Source organism: Salvelinus alpinus, chromosome 28 (genome assembly GCF_045679555.1).
Source record: "Salvelinus alpinus chromosome 28, SLU_Salpinus.1, whole genome shotgun sequence".
NCBI classification, from domain to species: domain Eukaryota; kingdom Metazoa; phylum Chordata; class Actinopteri; order Salmoniformes; family Salmonidae; genus Salvelinus; species Salvelinus alpinus.
In genome coordinates this window covers 39863349-39883138 of record NC_092113.1, presented here as the reverse complement: position 1 = coordinate 39883138, position 19790 = coordinate 39863349, and positions in this window count along the sequence as shown.

Genomic DNA, 19790 nt, shown 5'->3' with positions numbered 1-19790 from the left:
TCTGTTACCCTTCCAACACATCCTCCATCTAGATATCAGCTGTATCTATTATATATCAACACGTCCTCCATCTAGATATCAGCTGTATCTGTTACCCTTCCAACACATCTTCCATCTAGATATCAGCTGTATCTGTTACCCTTCCAACACATCCTCCATCTAGATATCAGCTGTATCTGTTACCCTTCCAACACATCCTCCATCTAGATATCAGCTGTATCTGTTACCCTTCCAACACATCCTCCATCTAGATATCAGCTGTATCTGTTACCCTTCCAACACATCCTCCATCTAGATATCAGCTGTATCTATTATATATCAACACGTCCTCCATCTAGATATCAGCTGTATCTGTTACCCTTCCAACACATCCTCCATCTAGATATCAGCTGTATCTGTTACCCGTCCAACACATCCTCCATCTAGATATCAGCTGTATCTGTTACCCTTCCAACACATCCTCCATCTAGATATCAGCTGTATCTATTACCCTTCCAACACATTCTCCATCTAGATATCAGCTGTATCTGTTACCCTTCCAACACATCCTCCATCTAGATATCAGCTGTATCTGTTACCCTTCCAACACATCCTCCATCTAGATATCAGTTGTATCTATTACCCTTCCAACACATCCTCCATCTAGATATCAGCTGTATCTGTTACCCTTCCAACACATCCTCCATCTAGATATCAGCTGTATCTGTTACCCTTCCAACACGTCCTCCATCTAGATATCAGCTGTATCTGTTACCCTTCCAACACGTCCTCCATCTAGATATCAGCTGTATCTGTGACCCTTCCAACACATCCTCCATCTAGATATCAGCTGTATCTATTATATATCAACACATCCTCCATCTAGATATCAGCTGTATCTGTTACCCTTCCAACACATCCTCCATCTAGATATCAGCTGTATCTATTACCCTTCCAACACATCCTCCACCTAGATATCAGCTGTATCTGTTACCCTTCCAACACATCCTCCATCTAGATATCAGCTGTATCTGTTACCCTTCCAACACATCCTCCGTCTAGATATCAGCTGTATCTATTACCCTTCCAACACATCCTCCATCTAGATATCAGCTGTATCTGTTACCCTTCCAACACATCCTCCATCTAGATATCAGCTGTATCTGTTACCCTTCCAACACATCCTCCATCTAGATATCAGCTGTATCTGTTACCCTTCCAACACATCCTCCATCTAGATATCAGCTGTATCTGTTACCCTTCCAACACATCCTCCATCTAGATATCAGCTGTATCTGTTACCCTTCCAACACATCCTCCATCTAGATATCAGCTGTATCTATTATATATCAACACGTCCTCCATCTAGATATCAGCTGTATCTGTTACCCTTCCAACACATCCTCCATCTAGATATCAGCTGTATCTGTTACCCGTCCAACACATCCTCCATCTAGATATCAGCTGTATCTGTTACCCTTCCAACACATCCTCCATCTAGATATCAGCTGTATCTATTACCCTTCCAACACATTCTCCATCTAGATATCAGCTGTATCTCTTACCCTTCCAACACATCCTCCATCTAGATATCAGCTGTATCTGTTACCCTTCCAACACATCCTCCATCTAGATATCAGTTGTATCTATTACCCTTCCAACACATCCTCCATCTAGATATCAGCTGTATCTGTTACCCTTCCAACACATCCTCCATCTAGATATCAGCTGTATCTGTTACCCTTCCAACACGTCCTCCATCTAGATATCAGCTGTATCTGTTACCCTTCCAACACGTCCTCCATCTAGATATCAGCTGTATCTGTGACCCTTCCAACACATCCTCCATCTAGATATCAGCTGTATCTATTATATATCAACACATCCTCCATCTAGATATCAGCTGTATCTGTTACCCTTCCAACACATCCTCCATCTAGATATCAGCTGTATCTATTACCCTTCCAACACATCCTCCACCTAGATATCAGCTGTATCTGTTACCCTTCCAACACATCCTCCATCTAGATATCAGCTGTATCTGTTACCCTTCCAACACATCCTCCGTCTAGATATCAGCTGTATCTATTACCCTTCCAACACATCCTCCATCTAGATATCAGCTGTATCTGTTACCCTTCCAACACATCCTCCATCTAGATATCAGCTGTATCTGTTACCCTTCCAACACATCCTCCATCTAGATATCAGCTGTATCTATTATATATCAACACGTCCTCCATCTAGATATCAGCTGTATCTGTTACCCTTCCAACACATCCTCCATCTAGATATCAGCTGTATCTGTTACCCGTCCAACACATCCTCCATCTAGATATCAGCTGTATCTGTTACCCTTCCAACACATCCTCCATCTAGATATCAGCTGTATCTGTTACCCTTCCAACACATCCTCCATCTAGATATCAGCTGTATCTGTTACCCTTCCAACACATCCTCCATCTAGATATCAGCTGTATCTGTTACCCTTCCAACACATCCTCCATCTAGATATCAGCTGTATCTGTTACCCTTCCAACACATCCTCCATCTAGATATCAGCTGTATCTATTACCCTTCCAACACATCCTTCATCTAGATATCAGCTGTATCTGTTACCCTTCCAACACATCCTCCATCTAGATATCAGCTGTATCTATTACCCTTCCAACACATCCTCCATCTAGATATCAGCTGTATCTGTTACCCTTCCAACACATCCTCCATCTAGATATCAGCTGTATCTGTTACCCTTCCAACACATCCTCCATCTAGATATCAGCTGTATCTATTATATATCAACACGTCCTCCATCTAGATATCAGCTGTATCTATTACCCTTCCAACACATCCTCCATCTAGATATCAGCTGTATCTATTATATATCAACACGTCCTCCATCTAGATATCAGCTGTATCTGTTACCCTTCCAACACATCCTCCATCTAGATATCAGCTGTATCTATTATATATCAACACGTCCTCCATCTAGATATCAGCTGTATCTGTTACCCTTCCAACACATCCTCCATCTAGATATCAGCTGTATCTGTTACCCTTCCAACACATCCTCCATCTAGATATAAGCTGTATCTGTTACCCTTCCAACACATCCTCCATCTAGATATCAGCTGTATCTATTACCCTTCCAACACATCCTCCATCTAGATATCAGCTGTATCTGTTACCCTTCCAACACATCCTCCATCTAGATATCAGCTGTATCTATTATATATCAACACTTCCTCCATCTAGATATCAGCTGTATCTGTTACCCTTCCAACACATCCTCCATCTAGATATCAGCTGTATCTATTATATATCAACACGTCCTCCATCTAGATATCAGCTGTATCTGTTACCCTTCCAACACATCCTCCATCTAGATATCAGCTGTATCTGTTACCCTTCCAACACATCCTCCATCTAGATATCAGCTGTATCTGTTACCCTTCCAACACATCCTCCATCTAGATATCAGCTGTATCTGTTACCCTTCCAACACATCCTCCATCTAGATATCAGCTGTATCTATTACCCTTTCAACACGTCCTCCATCTAGATATCAGCTGTATCTATTACCCTTCCAACACATCCTCCATCTAGATATCAGCTGTATCTGTTACCCTTCCAACACATCCTCCATCTAGATATCAGCTGTATCTGTTACCCTTCCAACACATCCTCCATCTAGATATCAGCTGTATCTATTACCCTTCCAACACATCCTCCATCTAGATATCAGCTGTATCTATTATATATCAACACGTCCTCCATCTAGATATCAGCTGTATCTGTTACCCTTCCAACACATCCTCCATCTAGATATCAGCTGTATCTATTACCCTTCCAACACGTCCTCTATCTAGATATCAGCTGTATCTATTATATATCAACACGTCCTCCATCTAGATATCAGCTGTATCTATTATATATCAACACGTCCTCCATCTAGATATCAGCTGTATCTATTACCCTTCCAACACATCCTCCATCTAGATATCAGCTGTATCTATTATATATCAACACGTCCTCCATCTAGATATCAGCTGTATCTGTTACCCTTCCAACACGTCCTCCATCTAGATATCAGCTGTATCTGTTACCCTTCCAACACATCCTCCATCTAGATATCAGCTGTATCTGTTACCCTTCCAACACATCCTCCATCTAGATATCAGCTGTATCTGTTACCCTTCCAACACATCCTCCATCTAGATATCAGCTGTATCTGTTACCCTTCCAACACATCCTCCATCTAGATATCAGCTGTATCTGTTACCCTTCCAACACATCCTCCATCTAGATATCAGCTGTATCTATTATATATCAACACGTCCTCCATCTAGATATCAGCTGTATCTGTTACCCTTCCAACACGTCCTCCATCTAGATATCAGCTGTATCTATTACCCTTCCAACACATCCTCCATCTAGATATCAGCTGTATCTATTATATATCAACACGTCCTCCATCTAGATATCAGCTGTATCTATTACCCTTCCAACACATCCTCCATCTAGATATCAGCTGTATCTATTATATATCAACACATCCTCCATCTAGATATCAGCTGTATCTATTATATATCAACACGTCCTCCATCTAGATATCAGCTGTATCTGTTACCCTTCCAACACATCCTCCATCTAGATATCAGCTGTATCTGTTACCTTTCCAACACATCCTCCATCTAGATATCAGCTGTATCTGTTACCCTTCCAACACATCCTCCATCTAGATATCAGCTGTATCTGTTACCCTTCCAACACATCCTCCATCTAGATATCAGCTGTATCTATTACCCTTCCAACACGTCCTCCATCTAGATATCAGCTGTATCTGTTACCCTTCCAACACATCCTCCATCTAGATATCAGCTGTATCTATTACCCTTCCAACACATCCTCCATCTAGATATCAGCTGTATCTGTTACCCTTCCAACACATCCTCCATCTAGATATCAGCTGTATCTGTTACCCTTCCAACACATCCTCCATCTAGATATCAGCTGTATCTATTATATATCAACACGTCCTCCATCTAGATATCAGCTGTATCTATTACCCTTCCAACACATCCTCCATCTAGATATCAGCTGTATCTATTACCCTTCCAACACATCCTCCATCTAGATATCAGCTGTATCTATTATATATCAACACGTCCTCCATCTAGATATCAGCTGTATCTGTTACCCTTCCAACACATCCTCCATCTAGATATCAGCTGTATCTATTATATATCAACACGTCCTCCATCTAGATATCAGCTGTATCTGTTACCCTTCCAACACATCCTCCATCTAGATATCAGCTGTATCTGTTACCCTTCCAACACATCCTCCATCTAGATATCAGCTGTATCTGTTACCCTTCCAACACATCCTCCATCTAGATATCAGCTGTATCTATTACCCTTCCAACACATCCTCCATCTAGATATCAGCTGTATCTGTTACCCTTCCAACACATCCTCCATCTAGATATCAGCTGTATCTATTATATATCAACACTTCCTCCATCTAGATATCAGCTGTATCTGTTACCCTTCCAACACATCCTCCATCTAGATATCAGCTGTATCTATTATATATCAACACGTCCTCCATCTAGATATCAGCTGTATCTGTTACCCTTCCAACACATCCTCCATCTAGATATCAGCTGTATCTGTTACCCTTCCAACACATCCTCCATCTAGATATCAGCTGTATCTGTTACCCTTCCAACACATCCTCCATCTAGAAATCAGCTGTATCTATTATATATCAACACGTCCTCCATCTAGATATCAGCTGTATCTGTTACCCTTCCAACACATCCTCCATCTAGATATCAGCTGTATCTGTTACCCTTCCAACACATCCTCCATCTAGATATCAGCTGTATCTGTTACCCTTCCAACACATCCTCCATCTAGATATCAGCTGTATCTGTTACCCTTCCAACACATCCTCCATCTAGATATCAGCTGTATCTGTTACCCTTCCAACACATCCTCCATCTAGATATCAGCTGTATCTGTTACCCTTCCAACACGTCCTCCATCTAGATATCAGCTGTATCTGTTACCCTTCCAACACATCCTCCATCTAGATATCAGCTGTATCTATTACCCTTCCAACACATCCTCCATCTAGATATCAGCTGTATCTGTTACCCTTCCAACACATCCTCCATCTAGATATCAGCTGTATCTGTTACCCTTCCAACACATCCTCCATCTAGATATCAGCTGTATCTATTATATATCAACACGTCCTCCATCTAGATATCAGCTGTATCTATTACCCTTCCAACACATCCTCCATCTAGATATCAGCTGTATCTATTATATATCAACACGTCCTCCATCTAGATATCAGCTGTATCTGTTACCCTTCCAACACATCCTCCATCTAGATATCAGCTGTATCTATTATATATCAACACGTCCTCCATCTAGATATCAGCTGTATCTGTTACCCTTCCAACACATCCTCCATCTAGATATCAGCTGTATCTGTTACCCTTCCAACACATCCTCCATCTAGATATAAGCTGTATCTGTTACCCTTCCAACACATCCTCCATCTAGATATCAGCTGTATCTATTACCCTTCCAACACATCCTCCATCTAGATATCAGCTGTATCTGTTACCCTTCCAACACATCCTCCATCTAGATATCAGCTGTATCTATTATATATCAACACTTCCTCCATCTAGATATCAGCTGTATCTGTTACCCTTCCAACACATCCTCCATCTAGATATCAGCTGTATCTATTATATATCAACACGTCCTCCATCTAGATATCAGCTGTATCTGTTACCCTTCCAACACATCCTCCATCTAGATATCAGCTGTATCTGTTACCCTTCCAACACATCCTCCATCTAGATATCAGCTGTATCTGTTACCCTTCCAACACATCCTCCATCTAGATATCAGCTGTATCTGTTACCCTTCCAACACATCCTCCATCTAGATATCAGCTGTATCTATTACCCTTCCAACACGTCCTCCATCTAGATATCAGCTGTATCTATTACCCTTCCAACACATCCTCCATCTAGATATCAGCTGTATCTGTTACCCTTCCAACACATCCTCCATCTAGATATCAGCTGTATCTGTTACCCTTCCAACACATCCTCCATCTAGATATCAGCTGTATCTATTACCCTTCCAACACATCCTCCATCTAGATATCAGCTGTATCTATTATATATCAACACGTCCTCCATCTAGATATCAGCTGTATCTGTTACCCTTCCAACACATCCTCCATCTAGATATCAGCTGTATCTATTACCCTTCCAACACGTCCTCTATCTAGATATCAGCTGTATCTATTATATATCAACACGTCCTCCATCTAGATATCAGCTGTATCTATTATATATCAACACGTCCTCCATCTAGATATCAGCTGTATCTATTACCCTTCCAACACATCCTCCATCTAGATATCAGCTGTATCTATTATATATCAACACGTCCTCCATTTAGATATCAGCTGTATCTGTTACCCTTCCAACACGTCCTCCATCTAGATATCAGCTGTATCTGTTACCCTTCCAACACATCCTCCATCTAGATATCAGCTGTATCTGTTACCCTTCCAACACATCCTCCATCTAGATATCAGCTGTATCTGTTACCCTTCCAACACATCCTCCATCTAGATATCAGCTGTATCTGTTACCCTTCCAACACATCCTCCATCTAGATATCAGCTGTATCTGTTACCCTTCCAACACATCCTCCATCTAGATATCAGCTGTATCTATTATATATCAACACGTCCTCCATCTAGATATCAGCTGTATCTGTTACCCTTCCAACACATCCTCCATCTAGATATCAGCTGTATCTGTTACCCGTCCAACACATCCTCCATCTAGATATCAGCTGTATCTGTTACCCTTCCAACACATCCTCCATCTAGATATCAGCTGTATCTGTTACCCTTCCAACACATCCTCCATCTAGATATCAGCTGTATCTGTTACCCTTCCAACACATTCTCCATCTAGATATCAGCTGTATCTGTTACCCTTCCAACACATCCTCCATCTAGATATCAGCTGTATCTGTTACCCTTCCAACACATCCTCCATCTAGATATCAGTTGTATCTATTACCCTTCCAACACATCCTCCATCTAGATATCAGCTGTATCTGTTACCCTTCCAACACATCCTCCATCTAGATATCAGCTGTATCTGTTACCCTTCCAACACGTCCTCCATCTAGATATCAGCTGTATCTGTTACCCTTCCAACACGTCCTCCATCTAGATATCAGCTGTATCTGTGACCCTTCCAACACATCCTCCATCTAGATATCAGCTGTATCTATTATATATCAACACATCCTCCATCTAGATATCAGCTGTATCTGTTACCCTTCCAACACATCCTCCATCTAGATATCAGCTGTATCTATTACCCTTCCAACACATCCTCCACCTAGATATCAGCTGTATCTGTTACCCTTCCAACACATCCTCCATCTAAATATCAGCTGTATCTGTTACCCTTCCAACACATCCTCCATCTAGATATCAGCTGTATCTATTACCCTTCCAACACATCCTCCATCTAGATATAAGCTGTATCTGTTACCCTTCCAACACATCCTCCATCTAGATATCAGCTGTATCTGTTACCCTTCCAACACATCCTCCATCTAGATATCAGCTGTATCTATTATATATCAACACGTCCTCCATCTAGATATCAGCTGTATCTGTTACCCTTCCAACACATCCTCCATCTAGATATCAGCTGTATCTGTTACCCGTCCAACACATCCTCCATCTAGATATCAGCTGTATCTGTTACCCTTCCAACACATCCTCCATCTAGATATCAGCTGTATCTATTACCCTTCCAACACATTCTCCATCTAGATATCAGCTGTATCTGTTACCCTTCCAACACATCCTCCATCTAGATATCAGCTGTATCTGTTACCCTTCCAACACATCCTCCATCTAGATATCAGTTGTATCTATTACCCTTCCAACACATCCTCCATCTAGATATCAGCTGTATCTGTTACCCTTCCAACACATCCTCCATCTAGATATCAGCTGTATCTGTTACCCTTCCAACACGTCCTCCATCTAGATATCAGCTGTATCTGTTACCCTTCCAACACGTCCTCCATCTAGATATCAGCTGTATCTGTGACCCTTCCAACACATCCTCCATCTAGATATCAGCTGTATCTATTATATATCAACACATCCTCCATCTAGATATCAGCTGTATCTGTTACCCTTCCAACACATCCTCCATCTAGATATCAGCTGTATCTATTACCCTTCCAACACATCCTCCACCTAGATATCAGCTGTATCTGTTACCCTTCCAACACATCCTCCATCTAGATATCAGCTGTATCTGTTACCCTTCCAACACATCCTCCGTCTAGATATCAGCTGTATCTATTACCCTTCCAACACATCCTCCATCTAGATATCAGCTGTATCTGTTACCCTTCCAACACATCCTCCATCTAGATATCAGCTGTATCTGTTACCCTTCCAACACATCCTCCATCTAGATATCAGCTGTATCTATTATATATCAACACGTCCTCCATCTAGATATCAGCTGTATCTGTTACCCTTCCAACACATCCTCCATCTAGATATCAGCTGTATCTGTTACCCGTCCAACACATCCTCCATCTAGATATCAGCTGTATCTGTTACCCTTCCAACACATCCTCCATCTAGATATCAGCTGTATCTGTTACCCTTCCAACACATCCTCCATCTAGATATCAGCTGTATCTATTACCCTTCCAACACATTCTCCATCTAGATATCAGCTGTATCTGTTACCCTTCCAACACATCCTCCATCTAGATATCAGCTGTATCTGTTACCCTTCCAACACATCCTCCATCTAGATATCAGTTGTATCTGTTACCCTTCCAAAACATCCTCCATCTAGATATCAGCTGTATCTATTACCCTTCCAACACATCCTCCATCTAGATATCAGCTGTATCTGTTACCCTTCCAACACATCCTCCATCTAGATATCAGCTGTATCTGTTACCCTTCCAACACATCCTCCATCTAGATATCAGCTGTATCTATTATATATCAACACGTCCTCCATCTAGATATCAGCTGTATCTATTACCCTTCCAACACATCCTCCATCTAGATATCAGCTGTATCTATTATATATCAACACGTCCTCCATCTAGATATCAGCTGTATCTATTACCCTTCCAACACATCCTCCATCTAGATATCAGCTGTATCTATTATATATCAACACGTCCTCCATCTAGATATCAGCTGTATCTGTTACCCTTCCAACACATCCTCCATCTAGATATCAGCTGTATCTGTTACCCTTCCAACACATCCTCCATCTAGATATAAGCTGTATCTGTTACCCTTCCAACACATCCTCCATCTAGATATCAGCTGTATCTATTACCCTTCCAACACATCCTCCATCTAGATATCAGCTGTATCTGTTACCCTTCCAACACATCCTCCATCTAGATATCAGCTGTATCTATTATATATCAACACTTCCTCCATCTAGATATCAGCTGAATCTGTTACCCTTCCAACACATCCTCCATCTAGATATCAGCTGTATCTATTATATATCAACACGTCCTCCATCTAGATATCAGCTGTATCTGTTACCCTTCCAACACATCCTCCATCTAGATATCAGCTGTATCTGTTACCCTTCCAACACATCCTCCATCTAGATATCAGCTGTATCTGTTACCCTTCCAACACATCCTCCATCTAGATATCAGCTGTATCTGTTACCCTTCCAACACATCCTCCATCTAGATATCAGCTGTATCTATTACCCTTCCAACACGTCCTCCATCTAGATATCAGCTGTATCTATTACCCTTCCAACACATCCTCCATCTAGATATCAGCTGTATCTGTTACCCTTCCAACACATCCTCCATCTAGATATCAGCTGTATCTGTTACCCTTCCAACACATCCTCCATCTAGATATCAGCTGTATCTATTACCCTTCCAACACATCCTCCATCTAGATATCAGCTGTATCTATTATATATCAACACATCCTCCATCTAGATATCAGCTGTATCTGTTACCCTTCCAACACATCCTCCATCTAGATATCAGCTGTATCTATTACCCTTCCAACACATCCTCCACCTAGATATCAGCTGTATCTGTTACCCTTCCAACACATCCTCCATCTAGATATCAGCTGTATCTGTTACCCTTCCAACACATCCTCCGTCTAGATATCAGCTGTATCTATTACCCTTCCAACACATCCTCCATCTAGATATCAGCTGTATCTGTTACCCTTCCAACACATCCTCCATCTAGATATCAGCTGTATCTGTTACCCTTCCAACACATCCTCCATCTAGATATCAGCTGTATCTATTATATATCAACACGTCCTCCATCTAGATATCAGCTGTATCTGTTACCCTTCCAACACATCCTCCATCTAGATATCAGCTGTATCTGTTACCCGTCCAACACATCCTCCATCTAGATATCAGCTGTATCTGTTACCCTTCCAACACATCCTCCATCTAGATATCAGCTGTATCTGTTACCCTTCCAACACATCCTCCATCTAGATATCAGCTGTATCTATTACCCTTCCAACACATTCTCCATCTAGATATCAGCTGTATCTGTTACCCTTCCAACACATCCTCCATCTAGATATCAGCTGTATCTGTTACCCTTCCAACACATCCTCCATCTAGATATCAGTTGTATCTGTTACCCTTCCAAAACATCCTCCATCTAGATATCAGCTGTATCTATTACCCTTCCAACACATCCTCCATCTAGATATCAGCTGTATCTGTTACCCTTCCAACACATCCTCCATCTAGATATCAGCTGTATCTGTTACCCTTCCAACACATCCTCCATCTAGATATCAGCTGTATCTATTATATATCAACACGTCCTCCATCTAGATATCAGCTGTATCTATTACCCTTCCAACACATCCTCCATCTAGATATCAGCTGTATCTATTATATATCAACACGTCCTCCATCTAGATATCAGCTGTATCTATTACCCTTCCAACACATCCTCCATCTAGATATCAGCTGTATCTATTATATATCAACACGTCCTCCATCTAGATATCAGCTGTATCTGTTACCCTTCCAACACATCCTCCATCTAGATATCAGCTGTATCTGTTACCCTTCCAACACATCCTCCATCTAGATATAAGCTGTATCTGTTACCCTTCCAACACATCCTCCATCTAGATATCAGCTGTATCTATTACCCTTCCAACACATCCTCCATCTAGATATCAGCTGTATCTGTTACCCTTCCAACACATCCTCCATCTAGATATCAGCTGTATCTATTATATATCAACACTTCCTCCATCTAGATATCAGCTGAATCTGTTACCCTTCCAACACATCCTCCATCTAGATATCAGCTGTATCTATTATATATCAACACGTCCTCCATCTAGATATCAGCTGTATCTGTTACCCTTCCAACACATCCTCCATCTAGATATCAGCTGTATCTGTTACCCTTCCAACACATCCTCCATCTAGATATCAGCTGTATCTGTTACCCTTCCAACACATCCTCCATCTAGATATCAGCTGTATCTGTTACCCTTCCAACACATCCTCCATCTAGATATCAGCTGTATCTATTACCCTTCCAACACGTCCTCCATCTAGATATCAGCTGTATCTATTACCCTTCCAACACATCCTCCATCTAGATATCAGCTGTATCTGTTACCCTTCCAACACATCCTCCATCTAGATATCAGCTGTATCTGTTACCCTTCCAACACATCCTCCATCTAGATATCAGCTGTATCTATTACCCTTCCAACACATCCTCCATCTAGATATCAGCTGTATCTATTATATATCAACACGTCCTCCATCTAGATATCAGCTGTATCTGTTACCCTTCCAACACATCCTCCATCTAGATATCAGCTGTATCTATTACCCTTCCAACACGTCCTCTATCTAGATATCAGCTGTATCTATTATATATCAACACGTCCTCCATCTAGATATCAGCTGTATCTATTATATATCAACACGTCCTCCATCTAGATATCAGCTGTATCTATTACCCTTCCAACACATCCTCCATCTAGATATCAGCTGTATCTATTATATATCAACACGTCCTCCATCTAGATATCAGCTGTATCTGTTACCCTTCCAACACGTCCTCCATCTAGATATCAGCTGTATCTGTTACCCTTCCAACACATCCTCCATCTAGATATCAGCTGTATCTGTTACCCTTCCAACACATCCTCCATCTAGATATCAGCTGTATCTATTATATATCAACACATCCTCCATCTAGATATCAGCTGTATCTGTTACCCTTCCAACACATCCTCCATCTAGATATCAGCTGTATCTGTTACCCTTCCAACACATCCTCCATCTAGATATCAGCTGTATCTATTATATATCAACACGTCCTCCATCTAGATATCAGCTGTATCTGTTACCCTTCCAACACATCCTCCATCTAGATATCAGCTGTATCTGTTACCCTTCCAACACATCCTCCATCTAGATATCAGCTGTATCTGTTACCCTTCCAACACATCCTCCATCTAGAAATCAGCTGTATCTATTATATATCAACACGTCCTCCATCTAGATATCAGCTGTATCTGTTACCCTTCCAACACATCCTCCATCTAGATATCAGCTGTATCTGTTACCCTTCCAACACATCCTCCATCTAGATATCAGCTGTATCTGTTACCCTTCCAACACATCCTCCATCTAGATATCAGCTGTATCTGTTACCCTTCCAACACATCCTCCATCTAGATATCAGCTGTATCTGTTACCCTTCCAACACATCCTCCATCTAGATATCAGCTGTATCTATTACCCTTCCAACACGTCCTCCATCTAGATATCAGCTGTATCTGTTACCCTTCCAACACATCCTCCATCTAGATATCAGCTGTATCTATTACCCTTCCAACACATCCTCCATCTAGATATCAGCTGTATCTGTTACCCTTCCAACACATCCTCCATCTAGATATCAGCTGTATCTGTTACCCTTCCAACACATCCTCCATCTAGATATCAGCTGTATCTATTATATATCAACACGTCCTCCATCTAGATATCAGCTGTATCTATTACCCTTCCAACACATCCTCCATCTAGATATCAGCTGTATCTATTATATATCAACACGTCCTCCATCTAGATATCAGCTGTATCTGTTACCCTTCCAACACATCCTCCATCTAGATATCAGCTGTATCTATTATATATCAACACGTCCTCCATCTAGATATCAGCTGTATCTGTTACCCTTCCAACACATCCTCCATCTAGATATCAGCTGTATCTGTTACCCTTCCAACACATCCTCCATCTAGATATAAGCTGTATCTGTTACCCTTCCAACACATCCTCCATCTAGATATCAGCTGTATCTATTACCCTTCCAACACATCCTCCATCTAGATATCAGCTGTATCTGTTACCCTTCCAACACATCCTCCATCTAGATATCAGCTGTATCTATTATATATCAACACTTCCTCCATCTAGATATCAGCTGTATCTGTTACCCTTCCAACACATCCTCCATCTAGATATCAGCTGTATCTATTATATATCAACACGTCCTCCATCTAGATATCAGCTGTATCTGTTACCCTTCCAACACATCCTCCATCTAGATATCAGCTGTATCTGTTACCCTTCCAACACATCCTCCATCTAGATATCAGCTGTATCTGTTACCCTTCCAACACATCCTCCATCTAGATATCAGCTGTATCTGTTACCCTTCCAACACATCCTCCATCTAGATATCAGCTGTATCTATTACCCTTCCAACACGTCCTCCATCTAGATATCAGCTGTATCTATTACCCTTCCAACACATCCTCCATCTAGATATCAGCTGTATCTGTTACCCTTCCAACACATCCTCCATCTAGATATCAGCTGTATCTGTTACCCTTCCAACACATCCTCCATCTAGATATCAGCTGTATCTATTACCCTTCCAACACATCCTCCATCTAGATATCAGCTGTATCTATTATATATCAACACGTCCTCCATCTAGATATCAGCTGTATCTGTTACCCTTCCAACACATCCTCCATCTAGATATCAGCTGTATCTATTACCCTTCCAACACGTCCTCTATCTAGATATCAGCTGTATCTATTATATATCAACACGTCCTCCATCTAGATATCAGCTGTATCTATTATATATCAACACGTCCTCCATCTAGATATCAGCTGTATCTATTACCCTTCCAACACATCCTCCATCTAGATATCAGCTGTATCTATTATATATCAACACGTCCTCCATTTAGATATCAGCTGTATCTGTTACCCTTCCAACACGTCCTCCATCTAGATATCAGCTGTATCTGTTACCCTTCCAACACATCCTCCATCTAGATATCAGCTGTATCTGTTACCCTTCCAACACATCCTCCATCTAGATATCAGCTGTATCTGTTACCCTTCCAACACATCCTCCATCTAGATATCAGCTGTATCTGTTACCCTTCCAACACATCCTCCATCTAGATATCAGCTGTATCTGTTACCCTTCCAACACATCCTCCATCTAGATATCAGCTGTATCTATTATATATCAACACGTCCTCCATCTAGATATCAGCTGTATCTGTTACCCTTCCAACACATCCTCCATCTAGATATCAGCTGTATCTGTTACCCGTCCAACACATCCTCCATCTAGATATCAGCTGTATCTGTTACCCTTCCAACACATCCTCCATCTAGATATCAGCTGTATCTGTTACCCTTCCAACACATCCTCCATCTAGATATCAGCTGTATCTGTTACCCTTCCAACACATTCTCCATCTAGATATCAGCTGTATCTGTTACCCTTCCAACACATCCTCCATCTAGATATCAGCTGTATCTGTTACCCTTCCAACACATCCTCCATCTAGATATCAGTTGTATCTATTACCCTTCCAACACATCCTCCATCTAGATATCAGCTGTATCTGTTACCCTTCCAACACATCCTCCATCTAGATATCAGCTGTATCTGTTACCCTTCCAACACGTCCTCCATCTAGATATCAGCTGTATCTGTTACCCTTCCAACACGTCCTCCATCTAGATATCAGCTGTATCTGTGACCCTTCCAACACATCCTCCATCTAGATATCAGCTGTATCTATTATATATCAACACATCCTCCATCTAGATATCAGCTGTATCTGTTACCCTTCCAACACATCCTCCATCTAGATATCAGCTGTATCTATTACCCTTCCAACACATCCTCCACCTAGATATCAGCTGTATCTGTTACCCTTCCAACACATCCTCCATCTAAATATCAGCTGTATCTGTTACCCTTCCAACACATCCTCCATCTAGATATCAGCTGTATCTATTACCCTTCCAACACATCCTCCATCTAGATATAAGCTGTATCTGTTACCCTTCCAACACATCCTCCATCTAGATATCAGCTGTATCTGTTACCCTTCCAACACATCCTCCATCTAGATATCAGCTGTATCTATTATATATCAACACGTCCTCCATCTAGATATCAGCTGTATCTGTTACCCTTCCAACACATCCTCCATCTAGATATCAGCTGTATCTGTTACCCGTCCAACACATCCTCCATCTAGATATCAGCTGTATCTGTTACCCTTCCAACACATCCTCCATCTAGATATCAGCTGTATCTATTACCCTTCCAACACATTCTCCATCTAGATATCAGCTGTATCTGTTACCCTTCCAACACATCCTCCATCTAGATATCAGCTGTATCTGTTACCCTTCCAACACATCCTCCATCTAGATATCAGTTGTATCTATTACCCTTCCAACACATCCTCCATCTAGATATCAGCTGTATCTGTTACCCTTCCAACACATCCTCCATCTAGATATCAGCTGTATCTGTTACCCTTCCAACACGTCCTCCATCTAGATATCAGCTGTATCTGTTACCCTTCCAACACGTCCTCCATCTAGATATCAGCTGTATCTGTGACCCTTCCAACACATCCTCCATCTAGATATCAGCTGTATCTATTATATATCAACACATCCTCCATCTAGATATCAGCTGTATCTGTTACCCTTCCAACACATCCTCCATCTAGATATCAGCTGTATCTATTACCCTTCCAACACATCCTCCACCTAGATATCAGCTGTATCTGTTACCCTTCCAACACATCCTCCATCTAGATATCAGCTGTATCTGTTACCCTTCCAACACATCCTCCGTCTAGATATCAGCTGTATCTATTACCCTTCCAACACATCCTCCATCTAGATATCAGCTGTATCTGTTACCCTTCCAACACATCCTCCATCTAGATATCAGCTGTATCTGTTACCCTTCCAACACATCCTCCATCTAGATATCAGCTGTATCTATTATATATCAACACGTCCTCCATCTAGATATCAGCTGTATCTGTTACCCTTCCAACACATCCTCCATCTAGATATCAGCTGTATCTGTTACCCGTCCAACACATCCTCCATCTAGATATCAGCTGTATCTGTTACCCTTCCAACACATCCTCCATCTAGATATCAGCTGTATCTGTTACCCTTCCAACACATCCTCCATCTAGATATCAGCTGTATCTATTACCCTTCCAACACATTCTCCATCTAGATATCAGCTGTATCTGTTACCCTTCCAACACATCCTCCATCTAGATATCAGCTGTATCTGTTACCCTTCCAACACATCCTCCATCTAGATATCAGTTGTATCTGTTACCCTTCCAAAACATCCTCCATCTAGATATCAGCTGTATCTATTACCCTTCCAACACATCCTCCATCTAGATATCAGCTGTATCTGTTACCCTTCCAACACATCCTCCATCTAGATATCAGCTGTATCTGTTACCCTTCCAACACATCCTCCATCTAGATATCAGCTGTATCTATTATATATCAACACGTCCTCCATCTAGATATCAGCTGTATCTATTACCCTTCCAACACATCCTCCATCTAGATATCAGCTGTATCTATTATATATCAACACGTCCTCCATCTAGATATCAGCTGTATCTATTACCCTTCCAACACATCCTCCATCTAGATATCAGCTGTATCTATTATATATCAACACGTCCTCCATCTAGATATCAGCTGTATCTGTTACCCTTCCAACACATCCTCCATCTAGATATCAGCTGTATCTGTTACCCTTCCAACACATCCTCCATCTAGATATAAGCTGTATCTGTTACCCTTCCAACACATCCTCCATCTAGATATCAGCTGTATCTATTACCCTTCCAACACATCCTCCATCTAGATATCAGCTGTATCTGTTACCCTTCCAACACATCCTCCATCTAGATATCAGCTGTATCTATTATATATCAACACTTCCTCCATCTAGATATCAGCTGTATCTGTTACCCTTCCAACACATCCTCCATCTAGATATCAGCTGTATCTATTATATATCAACACGTCCTCCATCTAGATATCAGCTGTATCTGTTACCCTTCCAACACATCCTCCATCTAGATATCAGCTGTATCTGTTACCCTTCCAACACATCCTCCATCTAGATATCAGCTGTATCTGTTACCCTTCCAACACATCCTCCATCTAGATATCAGCTGTATCTGTTACCCTTCCAACACATCCTCCATCTAGATATCAGCTGTATCTATTACCCTTCCAACACGTCCTCCATCTAGATATCAGCTGTATCTATTACCCTTCCAACACATCCTCCATCTAGATATCAGCTGTATCTGTTACCCTTCCAACACATCCTTCATCTAGATATCAGCTGTATCTGTTACCCTTCCAACACATCCTCCATCTAGATATCAGCTGTATCTGTTACCCTTCCAACACATCCTCCATCTAGATATCAGCTGTATCTATTACCCTTCCAACACATCCTCCATCTAGATATCAGCTGTATCTGTTACCCTTCCAACACATCCTCCATCTAGATATCAGCTGTATCTATTATATATCAACACGTCCTCCATCTAGATATCAGCTGTATCTATTATATATCAACACGTCCTCCATCTAGATATCAGCTGTATCTATTACCCTTCCAACACATCCTCCATCTAGATATCAGCTGTATCTATTATATATCAACACGTCCTCCATCTAGATATCAGCTGTATCTGTTACCCTTCCAACACGTCCTCCATCTAGATATCAGCTGTATCTGTTACCCTTCCAACACATCCTCCATCTAGATATCAGCTGTATCTGTTACCCTTCCAACACATCCTCCATCTAGATATCAGCTGTATCTGTTACCCTTCCAACACATCCTCCATCTAGATATCAGCTGTATCTATTACCCTTCCAACACATCCTCCATCTAGATATCAGCTGTATCTATTATATATCAACACGTCCTCCATCTAGATATCAGCTGTATCTGTTACCCTTCCAACACATCCTCCATCTAGATATCAGCTGTATCTGTTACCCGTCCAACACATCCTCCATCTAGATATCAGCTGTATCTGTTACCCTTCCAACACATCCTCCATCTAGATATCAGCTGTATCTGTTACCCTTCCAACACATCCTCCATCTAGATATCAGCTGTATCTATTACCCTTCCAACACATTCTCCATCTAGATATCAGCTGTATCTGTTACCCTTCCAACACATCCTCCATCTAGATATCAGCTGTATCTGTTACCCTTCCAACACATCCTCCATCTAGATATCAGTTGTATCTATTACCCTTCCAACACATCCTCCA